The sequence below is a fragment of the Ceratotherium simum genome, chromosome 30 (assembly GCF_057802395.1).
Source record: "Ceratotherium simum simum isolate JZ-2026a chromosome 30, ASM5780239v1, whole genome shotgun sequence".
NCBI classification, from domain to species: domain Eukaryota; kingdom Metazoa; phylum Chordata; class Mammalia; order Perissodactyla; family Rhinocerotidae; genus Ceratotherium; species Ceratotherium simum.
The window spans coordinates 28208458-28219802 of NC_141929.1; the positions used below are offsets into that span (position 1 = coordinate 28208458).

Genomic DNA, 11345 nt, shown 5'->3' on the forward strand with positions numbered 1-11345 from the left:
TATGTGCCAAGTGACTTGCATTTTCTCCCACAACCCTGCCAAGGAGGCCTTGCCCCTTCTGCCGGAGGAGGGGATTGAGGCTCAGAGAGGGAGGGGGGCCAGCCCAAGGTCACAGAGGATTCGAGCCAGGACCTGACTTCAAGGCTCGTTTCCTCCCCCAGTACCCCCTTCCCAGTTCCAGTGGCATCTTGACCACATGCCAGCAAGAAGTGGCCTTGGGCCCAGCCCAGACAGGCCGGCAGACAGACATCCCCCTCGCCACGGTCACCTTGTTCCTGTCCTGCTGGGAGCAGTCTGCTGCAGAACGCAGGTCCTTAGACACAGTTCAGGCTGGCTGAGCCTCCCGGGGCCACCCTTGCCGACCTCCGTGAGGCGGGCACGCCTGGGTGCCCAGCTCCCTGAGATGGAAGGTAGACAGGGCGACCGCCCCCTCTTCCTGGGCATGACGGAATGTCTGACCTCAGCCCAGCCCCCAGGCGTACTCGGCGGGTGGGTTGGATCCACCCAGCACAGGCCCAGAAGGTCATCCTGGCCACACTGCTGCCTCCCAGCCTTCAGGAGCCCCTGAGCCCAGGGCGAGGATGGGCCCACCGAGGATGGGCCACGAGCCCTCTCCCCAGCCCACTCCCACGCCGGCCAGCCTGGACCTCTCTCGCCATGGGAAGCAGGTGCGGGGCCAGGCATCCAGGCCAGGGTCCCCAGATGAGGCCCTAGCCACCTGTACATGTCAGGGCCCCCCTTTGCAGCTCAGGGGTTGGAGCTGGGGGTGCTAGGTAGTGGCTTCCCACTAGGCCTCTGGAGCCAGAAGTGCAGCCCCTCCTGGGGGTGTGATGGCTGGGAGGACTGCTCTTCCCAAAGGGATCCCCGGCACCCTGCTCAGGCCTGGGGGACACCCAGTGATGGGGAGACTCCTAACTGCCCCTCCCCCACCTCGACCCCTCCCAGCATTGCCCCAAAGTCCTTCAAAGAGCCCAGCACGGGACCTGGCAGCACACTGGCCCAGATCGGAGCTTCCTGTGCCTCGGTATTGCAGGTGTGAAATGGAGACACCAGGCCTGTCTCGAAGGCAGAGCAATGACAGGGCTGTCACTATCCTAGGTTCTTCCCTGAAATGCAAATTCCCCCAGCAAGAGGAGCACAAGAGGCTTCTGATTCCTCCATAGGAGCCTCCCTCTGTGGACAAGGGGGCCCAGACTGGCCATGCCAGCTGCTGCTGATGTCACCACAGTTGTGCCTCTTCTGTCAGCTGCTCGCTGGGCCCTGGCCTGTGAGGTTTGGGTGGCAGCTGCTCAGACACCCAACATTTAGGCCAGGTGCCTCTTGTCAGCCGGTGAGGCATCGTGCCTCCCACGCCAAGGGAGGCAAATGAGGCACAGAGAGGTTTAGTGACTACCCACAAGGCAGCACAGCAGTGTGCAAAGATGGCAGGACTTGCTTCATCTTGAGAGGGACAGTGTGCCATGTCACTTGACTGCCATAGGGTCCCCAGGGCCGAGGATCTCGACTTTGACCTCCCTGTGTGCCCCACCCCTACTCCCACACACATACCCATCGGTGCCCAGCACAAAAACTGTGTTAAGATGTTGGCTGCAGGAGACCCACTGGGGGGCTCATAAAGAGGGTGCCTCAGTTTCCTCACCTGGAAACCGGGGCTGCCCCCACTTCTCTTTCAGTAAAATGAAGAGCTGGAGTTGGATATTCTTTGTGGAAAAACCACGGAGTGCCCAGCCCCCTGCCCCAGGAGACACTGCCCAATGCTGCCTCTGCCCCCGCAGCCAGGGAGCCCCCGGGGTCTCCCCCTAAGTGCTGGGGCACAGATGGCTCAGGAGGCGTAATGGAGCAACGATGACAGCCAACCATTAGTGGGGAGGCCTAATTAACAGAAGAAACATGGGGGGCCCATATCGCTACCCACACGTCCCAGGGAGACGAGGTGGTAGGGGCAGAGCTGGCCGGGCACCAGGCCCCCTCCCAACCCCGGCCACCCACCTCTGCCTGGCTGACAAGTGGGGCCAGGAGACGGGGTTTGCTGGAGGGGCTGGGGGGAGGGAAGGGGCTGCTGCTCCCGTCTCTTTTCAGACCACTGCCTGCCCACCTCCCTCAGGTGCAGATGGGAAGAGCCCAGAGGAGGGAGGCCTGGCATCCTCCAGATGGCTCCCCCAACCTGGTGTGTCCTTGGCCACCATTTGGGAGTCTCATCACAGAGGCCTGGCCCAGAGGTAGGGAGCGGCCGGTCGGGGAGCAATGTGACCTTCACCTCCCGCTTCTCGAAGCCAAGGTGGGGAGGCCTGTGCTGCCGGCTGAGGGGGTCGGGGAGAGGCGGAAGGACCCTGTGCTGGCCGACGGGCAGGCCCTGTCCCCTCCACTGGCTCACCAGGCAAGACTGCTTTCCTCTTCCTTGTCAAAAGCCAAACAACCCGGGCCAACCTGCTCCCAAACCGGTTTCCCTGGACTCCCAGGAGGAAGTGTGCTCCTGCACGGGGGCAGCAGGCCGGGGCATGGGGGCCTGCCTCCTGCCTCCCCATCCAAGCACCGGGGTCCACAGCCTCACCCTGGCCCTCCGCCTTCTGCAGTCTCCTCCTCTGAGCACGGAGGGCACCCCGTGCCCTGCCAGCTGCCCTGTGCCCGGATGACCACCACTGAGCACGCGCAGCCCTCACTCGGAGCAGCAAGGGGCAACCTGGCCAGAGCCGGGGCCTCCAGACCTGCCTGGAACCCTGGGTAGGCCCAGGCCAGGCCTCACACGTGCCGCTATTGAACTAGACCTGGGGGATGGCTGAGGTCAAGGCTGCAGGCTGGAGCCACAGCCCGCTGACCTTTCCTGCCCCATCCCCCGCCCCGAACAGCAGCTTCTCACCTCCAGGTCTGGGCAGGCCCCGGGCCGGACCCTGCCGATGCTGCCTGCTCCCGTTCCACCGCCTCCCAGGGCTCCCAGGCGCCCAGTCTGAGCTTGTCCGGGCAGGCGGCCCCAGGTGAGGCTCCGCCCGCCCGTCTGGCCCCATTTCCGGCTGGCCCTGCACCTGCTGCTGCCACCTCCCTCGCTCATTCCTGGGTTTCCATACAGGGGCTCACCTGGCCCTCGGGGCTGAGTGCCCCCTGCCCCTCGCGTCAGCTCTCCGTGGGCTTTCGGCACCTCTACCCAGGGCCACATGGGCTGCTGGCCCCCCGTGACCCCTGGGTGAGCCTGGGGGAGGCCCTGAATGTCTCTGAGCCTCAAGGGCCCCCCCAGGGCTGTTGGAGGTGCTGCCCCTTCATATGGAATTACCCATCCTGCAAGCTCCCTCCTGCCTCCTTCCTGAGCTCAGGCCCCACCTGGAGTCTGGGCCCACCCAGACTCACCTACCTGCAATAAAAACAAGCCCACAGCCAGCAGCTGGCTGGAGGCAGGAGGCGAGGGCGGGGTGCAGGAGGATGGGGAGTGCAGGGGACACCGTGCCTGCTCTCAGAATGTCCAGCCTCCCGCAGGACACAAAGTGGGAACTGACACAAAGTGTGGGGGCAGGGGTGGGAGAGAGGAGCTTCTTCCTAGGGGGGGACTGGGGGCCGCTGCTCCAGGTGTTCCCGGTCGATGAGGAGGGGAGCGGTCCAGGCAGGCTCTGCTCCAGCCGAGAGGCCCCCACAGAGGCCCTGGGCACCCCCCTCCCAGCCTCCTCCTGGACCACTGGCCCCCCAGCCCTGCCCGCCCAGCCCCTGCTCCACCCTTCAGGGCCCACCTGAGACCAGTGGTTCTCCAGGGGGCGCTTGGCAAAGTTCTCACACCCAGGCACCCACTCCCCCAGCTGGCTTCTGATTCCCACCCCCACACCCAATACCCCCAGTATTGAGAACTGAGCCACTACTTCTTCCAAGAAGCATCTAGGCAGTCACTGATTCACTGGACAAAGTCTGTGCCCTGCGCCGCCGTGGGCCGGCCCCAGGCCAGGCACTGAGTATACAGAAATGCAGCTTGGGAACCTCCCCCCGCCTCCCCTACACTGTGTGTCTCCCACGGCCCCCTGGCTTCCCCCTCACCTGGGACCCCTCCCCCACTGTCAGGATTATTTCTTCCTCATCTGTGTGCCCTGCCAGATCACCAAACCCAAGTCCCAGCACGGGGCCTGGTGTGGAGAAATTCTGGGGGAGGGGTTAGTGCAGGAGGAAATGTGGGCAGAAGGAACAGAGGAGGGATGGACGGACAGGTGGATGGACTCAGCCAGGCAGGGCCTACTGTGTGCCAGGCACTCATCTAGGCCCTGGGGACACAGCAATGAACAAAACACACAAATCTCTGCGCTCTTAGAGCTGGGGGGAGACAGATAATGAATTAACATGCAAATAAATATAAAATATATCCAGTGGCAAGAACTATGGGACAAAATAAAGCAAGGGCAGGGGGAAGAGAGTGATGGAGGATGGACTTTTGTTTAGATTCTCTCTGAGAAGGTGACAGTTGAGCACAGACTGAATGTGGCCAGGGAGGTAGACTTTGCAATGTCTGGAGTGAGAGTGTTCCAGGTAGCAGGAACGGCACTTGCAAAGGCCCTGTGGTGGGTCGGTGGTTGGTGTGTTTAAGGAACAAGAAGGAGCTAAGCATAGCTGCATGAAGGAGTTGAGGTAGAAATGAGACCAGGGAGGTGAGGGAAGGAGAGATGGACAGATGGACAGACGGGAGCAAGGGTGGATCCTGGTCTGGTGAAGCGTTGGGGAGCTCCAGTCCCCTGAGGGAGGGCTCTGCCTGTTGGCCACAGCTCATTCCTGGAGGCTAGCCCAGACCCCATTGGGGTTTCTGGTTCCCAGATCACCTCATCACCCCACTTCCCCCTGTCAACTGCTTCCCCCTGTCAACTTGCCCCCTGGCAAATGTCAACTGCTGATCCTACTTCTGCTCTGCCCGGGCACGCGCGTCTGCCCTGCTCAGCAGGAAGCCCCCACCCCCGCAGCTGAGCACAGACGAGAGGGCACCAGGAGAGAGATGGAGGGTCTGAGAGAGACACGGCCTGCAGGAAGACAGCCTGACTCCTGAAGCCCCAGAGTTTCCCTAGGGCCCTGAGAGCTGCGACAGTGGCCCCAGCCATGCCACCCACCCCGATGAGGACACCAGGGGAGTCAGTGACTTCCTGTATACCCATTGGTGACCCCCCACTCCTGACACCCACGCTCCATCCCCTGCCAGCCCGGCTCTGCCCTCAGAGCCCTTGGCATGTGATGTAATCACCTAGCTCTGTCAGTCCGGGGCTGGAGCCCTGGGGGTTCGCTGGGTGCACTTGGGGAGGTTGCTTAACCTCTCTGTGCCTCAAGTCATCTATTGAATGAGGACACTTGCCTTTGCCCTGCTTGCCTTCCAGGACCAAAGGGATGGGGCCGGGAAGGTCTCCGGCACCAGCAAAGCCCAGATATGGCCAGAGCAGGTATCTGTGGAGCATTCATGGGGCTGGTGGCTTGGTCTCTAGGACCCCCATCCAGGACCTGGGAGTCATCCCATCGACTGCCCACTACACCATATGAAGCAGGAGCCCCTTTGCAATGCGGGTTTACAGATAAGGCGTGGGGAGGGGAGAAACACATCTGAGGTTGTACTCAAGCGGTCTGCCCCAGGACTCGGCCCTTATTTGACCCTGGGTAAGCCCAGCCTCCCTCTGCTCACGCCCACTCCCACTCAGGGGGGCCTCAGGACATGCAGACCCCTTCTCGTCTGGGGACACAGGAAGTGTGGAGGGGTGTGGAGGCTCTCGGTCTGACACCTCGTGCCCCAGCAGGAGCCCGGGCCCAGCCTCCACGCTCCACACAGCGGCTGGCGCACGGGGAGGGCTCAATAGGCGTCTGCTGCCTCCGGATGCAGAGGCGGGTTTAAGTTACCGACCTTGTAAAGCCCCTCTGGTCTTCGGCGTGCCTCTCTGTTGAATGGAGCTGGCCCCCGCTCCTTCCATTAGAACAAGAGAAAAACTTTTCTCTATTTTGGCCACATCTGGAAGAAGGAGATCTCCATGGCCAGACGTGCGGGCACAAGCCTTGACGCCAGCCCCAGCGTCCTCACCGTGCGGGATGGGCTCCCCGTATTCAGGCGAGAGGAGGAGAGAGAGCCCACAGCGGGACCCTGCTTCCCAGGATGGGGTCACCCTCTACCATCTGCATTCTTTGGTCACACTCGCCCTCCAGGTTCTGTCTACACCTGATCATCCATCTACTCCCTGTCTGGGGATGAGGAGATCAGTTCTAGTCCTGGGCTGCCACTCGCTGGTGTTGAGCAGGTCAGGGCCTTCTCTGAGCCTCAGTGCTCCCCATCTGTGAAATGGGATAATAAGAGGACCCATCCTGCAGTGTTCTCAAGAGACTCACAGGAGGAGACATGGGGCAGGGAACTGCTCTGAAGTGCACTGTGCCAACAGGAAGACCCGACCGCCCCAAAGCTCTGGGGAGTGTCTGTCCCCATGTTACAGATGAGGAAACTGAGGCAGCCCAGGGAATGAGGGTGATTTGCCCAAGCACACATGAGTCAGTGGCATCAGGCCACATGCTTTGCATTCCGTGACACCACGGGAGCTGTCCTCGTGTGGTCCCAGGGGGCCTCTCCAGGTTTGCCCCGTGTTGAGTTGACTGAGTTCCAGCAGAGTCGGGACGGGGCAGCTGAGTTACCCCCAAACCGGGGCATTTTCAGCTGGGGCCTCCCCAGAGTCAGCCCTCACTGTGAAGCCACCAAACACAGGAAATGGGTACAAACCAAATGTCAAGACCTCAGGAGGCTGTGGGCCCATCACCGAGGTAGCATCGAGAGCATCTCATCACCGCCACAGGGCAGGCCCACCCTACCCACCGTCTCTCACCGGGACAGGTGTCCCTCTTCTCTCCTGATCACCCCATCTCTGTGCAGAGAAGTTCCACCCACCCTCCTTCATGGCCCAGTTCAAATGCCCCCTCTTCCAAGAAACCCTCTTGGAGTTATCCCATCCTCCCCTATAGGAAGGCAGCCTCTGAACCCCTGAACCTCACAAGTCCTGCGGCAGTTTACCTACGAGAATACTAGCATCCAACTCTCCTGGGGCCCTCATTGTGTGTCGGGCCCTCTCCTAAAAACTCTGCTTGGACTGATTAGTGTAATCCCCACAACAACCCTATGAAGGAGGTACTATTATTGCAGACGAGGAGACTGAGGCCCAGAGAGATTTAGTAACCCACCCCAGAGCGCATCACTAATACACGCCAGAACCAGGGTTTGAACCCACATCTCTGTTGGACCATGATTTAGCTGTATGTCATGCAGCTTCTCAGTAAATGTATTTCATTCTTTCATTCAACAAACATTTTCCACTAAGTGCCAGGCCTCACACTGGGCTCTGTGGATATGAGACAGACACCACTCCTGCCTTCATGGAGTTTACAGCTTGATGGGGTGAGGGATTAAAAAAAAATCAATGAAGTAATAAATTAATCAAGTAATTCAATAAGTATGAAAACAAACAATTACCTGGAAGGGCAATGAAGAAAGCAAACCAAAAAACAAAAGGGCAGAGATGGCACACACCAGGGAACCTGCTTTAGCTAGGTAATCAGGGAAGGCTTCTTGGAGGAGGTAACATTTGTAACAAGGTATGGAAAAGAGTGGACCTGGGACACAGAATACCAGGCAAAAGGAACAGCATGCGCAAGGGCTTGGAGGGGTGAATGAGCTCAGAGTGTCGGGGAAACAGGCAGCTGGTAAGTGTGGCTGGAACACGGGGGCAACAGAGATGAGCGGGGGTGTGAAGACAGGGAGGGAGGTGCGATCTTAGTCCCCGCAGTGGGAAGCCATGGGTGGATTTAAGCGAGGTGGGGTGGGGTGGATTGATTTACATTTCAAAGAGAGTAGCTGAAGGAGGAGGCTCTGCCCTGACCAGGTCAAGGCTGTTGGTCAAGGCCGGGTCAAGCTGCCTCTCCTGCTTCCCAGGCCAGGCCTAGTCAGAAATCCAGCTGCTAACACCACAGGGTCCTAACTGACAGAGGTAGCCGGGCACCAAGCAGGAACCCTGCAGAAGTCCCCCAGGGCAGAGAGTGGGGGAGACCCCCACCCCTCCGGGGGAAGACCCTGACTCTGGTCCACCCACAGTAGCCACTTCCCACCGGGCTGAAGGCGGGCAGCATCCATCCATCAGGCAGTCTGTCTGTCCATTACCCGTCAGTCCTCTGCAGCCTTGGGTCCAGAGCTGGCCTCCCCCGCCCCTCCCCCATGGTGGGTGCTCAGTGGTCACAACTACCTCTCTGAGCGTTGTTCAGACGTGAATATTGACACTGGCATTTACACTGACAAATGAGACAAAAGCGAAACGACGATGACCCATGTTGGAACTTCACTCGTCCGTCAAGACACGGGCCATTTTGTGCTGAATTGGAGAACAGTCTTCAAATGCTGGAATCCTCGCTGACTCCGACAACAGCTTTTGAATACGTTTTGAATGGGAGCAGAGTTTTCTGTTTTTTTGTGCTATTCACCATGTAATGACCACAGACACGACACACTGGATTGAATATCCTTATTCACATTTTCTCCACCACTTTCTTAAGTCTATATAGACGATCAACAATAACTCAAGGCCTGATTAGTAGCATTTGCAGATTTCCGTGGTGTAAATACTCCCACAATGATCAGTTTCAAGATACAAGTGTTGAGCGCGGAAGTGGGAGAAGATGTGCCTGGGCTCACCACGCTGTGGCATCTGTGTTATGTGCCGATACGGCAGATGCTGGTAACCTCAGGAGCATAGTGATTAGCCTGCTGGGGTGCTGTGACAAAGGACCACAGGCTAGGCGGCTTAAACAACAGATATGTATTGTCTCGCAGTTCTAGAGGCTGGAAGTCCAAGATCAAAGTCTCGGTATGATTGGTTCCTTCTGAGGCTGTGAGGAGTCTGTTCCATGCCTCTTTCCCAGCTTCTGGAGGTCTGCTGGCCATCTTTGGTGTTCCTTGGCTTGTAGAAGCATCCCCCTGATCTCTGCCATCCTCTTTACGTGACACTCTCCCTGTGTGTGTCTGTGTCCAAATTTCCCCCTTTTATAAGGACACCAGTCATATTGGATTAGGGCCCTCCCTAATGACCTCACAGTAACTGATTACCTCTGGAAAGATTCCATGTCCAAATAAGGTCAGATTCTGAGGTCCTGAGGGTTAGGACTCCAACATACGAATTGGGAGGGACACACTTCAGCCCATGACAATAGATAATAGCAAAATGTGGCATAGTAATCAGGAAGTAATACATTTTGAGTATTTATTACCATTTTTAATGTAATTTAATTTTAAGCTGAGGTGATTTAATTCTTAATAGTGGCTGTTTTTAACAACCAACAACCAGCTCTTGCAAGTCAGTGCAAGCAGGCTCCCACACGCCCTCAGCCCTCGCCCCCATGTCGCCAGCCCTGTCTCAAGTCCCTGGCTGACCTCCCTGAAGGCTCAGGTGAGGGACAGGTCAGGAAAGCAGGGTTTAGGTCCTGTACATCTCCTCTGAGGAGCCCCAAAACCCTGGTCTCCTCCTCCCGGAGAGAGGGTCCTGGGGGAAGTGACAAGCCACAGTCACAGGGCTGTCCGGCCTGCCTGCCAAGAGCTAGACACAGCCCAAGTGCCCAGCACCAGGAAATGGCTCAGAGAGCACAGCCAGCTCTGCCCCCCAGGGTGACCAGCCATCTCTATTTGCCCGGAACAGCAAAGAGACTGTCCCAGCTTTAGCACTGACAGTTCTGCATCCCTGGAAATGGGGACAAACCGAGATGGTTGGCCACGCACCTCGTGGTCATCCGGTCACAACCAAAAAAAAAAAAAAATGCTTTTAATACTAAATTCAGTGAAAATAAGCAGAAAACAAAGGTGACATCTTCACCTGTCTCAGGGATTTCTTTCTGTGCTCTGAGGCAGGGCTGTGCCCAGAGGCTCCTCAGACAGGCTCTGCATGGAGTGAACGACGCTGTCGAGTCTGTTTCTGGGTCAAGGCTAAGTGTGGCAGGGATGTGGGGAAAGGAGAGGCAACCCTGAGGAGTGGGACAGCGCGGGACACTGGAGCTGGTGCGAGTCCTCGCTCTGCCAGCCACTAGCTGTGTGACCTTGAACAGGTGACCCAACAGCTCTGTGCCTCAGTTTCCCCATCTGTAACCTGTTCCTCCCTCATTGGGTGGTTGTGCGGCTTCAGCGAGATCACCCACACAAAGCAAAGCTCCTGGCGTGCAGCAAGCACTTAAGCAACACTACTGGGAAGCAAAGCCAGCTGGAAGGATTGTGGGTATTTCTTTCCATTTCAGACTATTTCCACTGTGGCTGTTCTAATGTCATTTGTGCAACCGAAACAAAACAAAGCAAAAACTGTAGGCATCTGTGTACATACATGTATATAAATAGAACCTGAAACCAAATGTCGGACTGAGATGGGGCTGTGGAAGGGGTTCCCGGGACTCTGCAGCTGGCCCCGAACAGGCCATTCTTGGAGGGGTATCTTTAGAACAGCCGATGGGAGATGCAGCTGGTGCCTCTCCGAGGTTATGCCAACCCAGATCAGAACTAAAACTGGGCAGGCAGCTCCAGCTGATCAAATAGGAGGCAGACGGGCACAGCTCCTGAATCAGAGAGGGCGTCTGTGTTTCCGGGGCAGCCCAGCACAGGCACAACACGGGCCCACCTCCACCAGCTGGTACAGATTCCACTCCCTCAGCGCTCGCCAGCCCCGCAGAGAGAGGCCTCAGCGACTTGGGGCTGCGGCGGCCCCAGGGAGGAGAGCATGCCCCGTTACGCGGAAGGGGGGGGCCACACCCTCCCAATGGGCTTCTTCACTCGTCCCTGAGCTCCTGTCCCCGTGATAAGTCAGTCTCACGCGGGTTGGGGCCAGGGAGGCCTAGGGCACAAGATTTAACGAGGCCCCCACTGTCAGGCGACCCTCTCTGACTCTACGTGGCAGGCTCTGTGATTGTCCCATGTCACAGTCAAAACGAAGCAGAACACAAGGCTCTGAGAGCAAGTATTACTTGCCCCAGAAAGCGGCAAAGCCCAGACTTGAACCGGGGCCTGGGAGGCTCCAACATCTACTGGCTTAACTGCTGAGCCCAGGGGTACCTGGCTGACCCTCAGGTGACCAGTGTGGCAGAAAGCATGTGGAAGCTGTGTTTGCAGGCTGGAGCTGGGGTCCCAACTCTGTCTGGGCGCACTGGTGACTTTGGGCACGTCCCTTCTTTTCTCTGTGCCTCAGTCTCCTTGTCTGTAGAAGCCGATGGCTGCACCAGAGCAGGAGTTACAAACCACAGTGGCCACAAGCTAGTGAGAGCAGGAGGGGAGTGGGCTGGGTGGGAGGTCGTAGGGAGTGGGGGGGGGCCTGGGGTGAACTGGAGAGTACAGGCCATCTTGGGGAGCACTGCTC

The 11345-nt window shown here is 58.2% G+C and overlaps 1 protein-coding gene across 1 annotated transcript in view; it reads right to left on the bottom strand.

Moving 5' to 3' along the window:
- The window catches only part of ADGRG1 (adhesion G protein-coupled receptor G1), a 39658-nt gene extending 36698 nt beyond the window's left edge, over positions 1 to 2960 (bottom strand). Inside the window, exon 1 of the mRNA XM_087420195.1 lies at positions 2858 to 2960. The gene's annotated coding sequence lies outside the window, so the exon portion shown is untranslated. The remainder of the gene's footprint in view (positions 1 to 2857) is intronic.
- Between the last annotated feature and the right edge of the window lie 8385 nt (positions 2961 to 11345).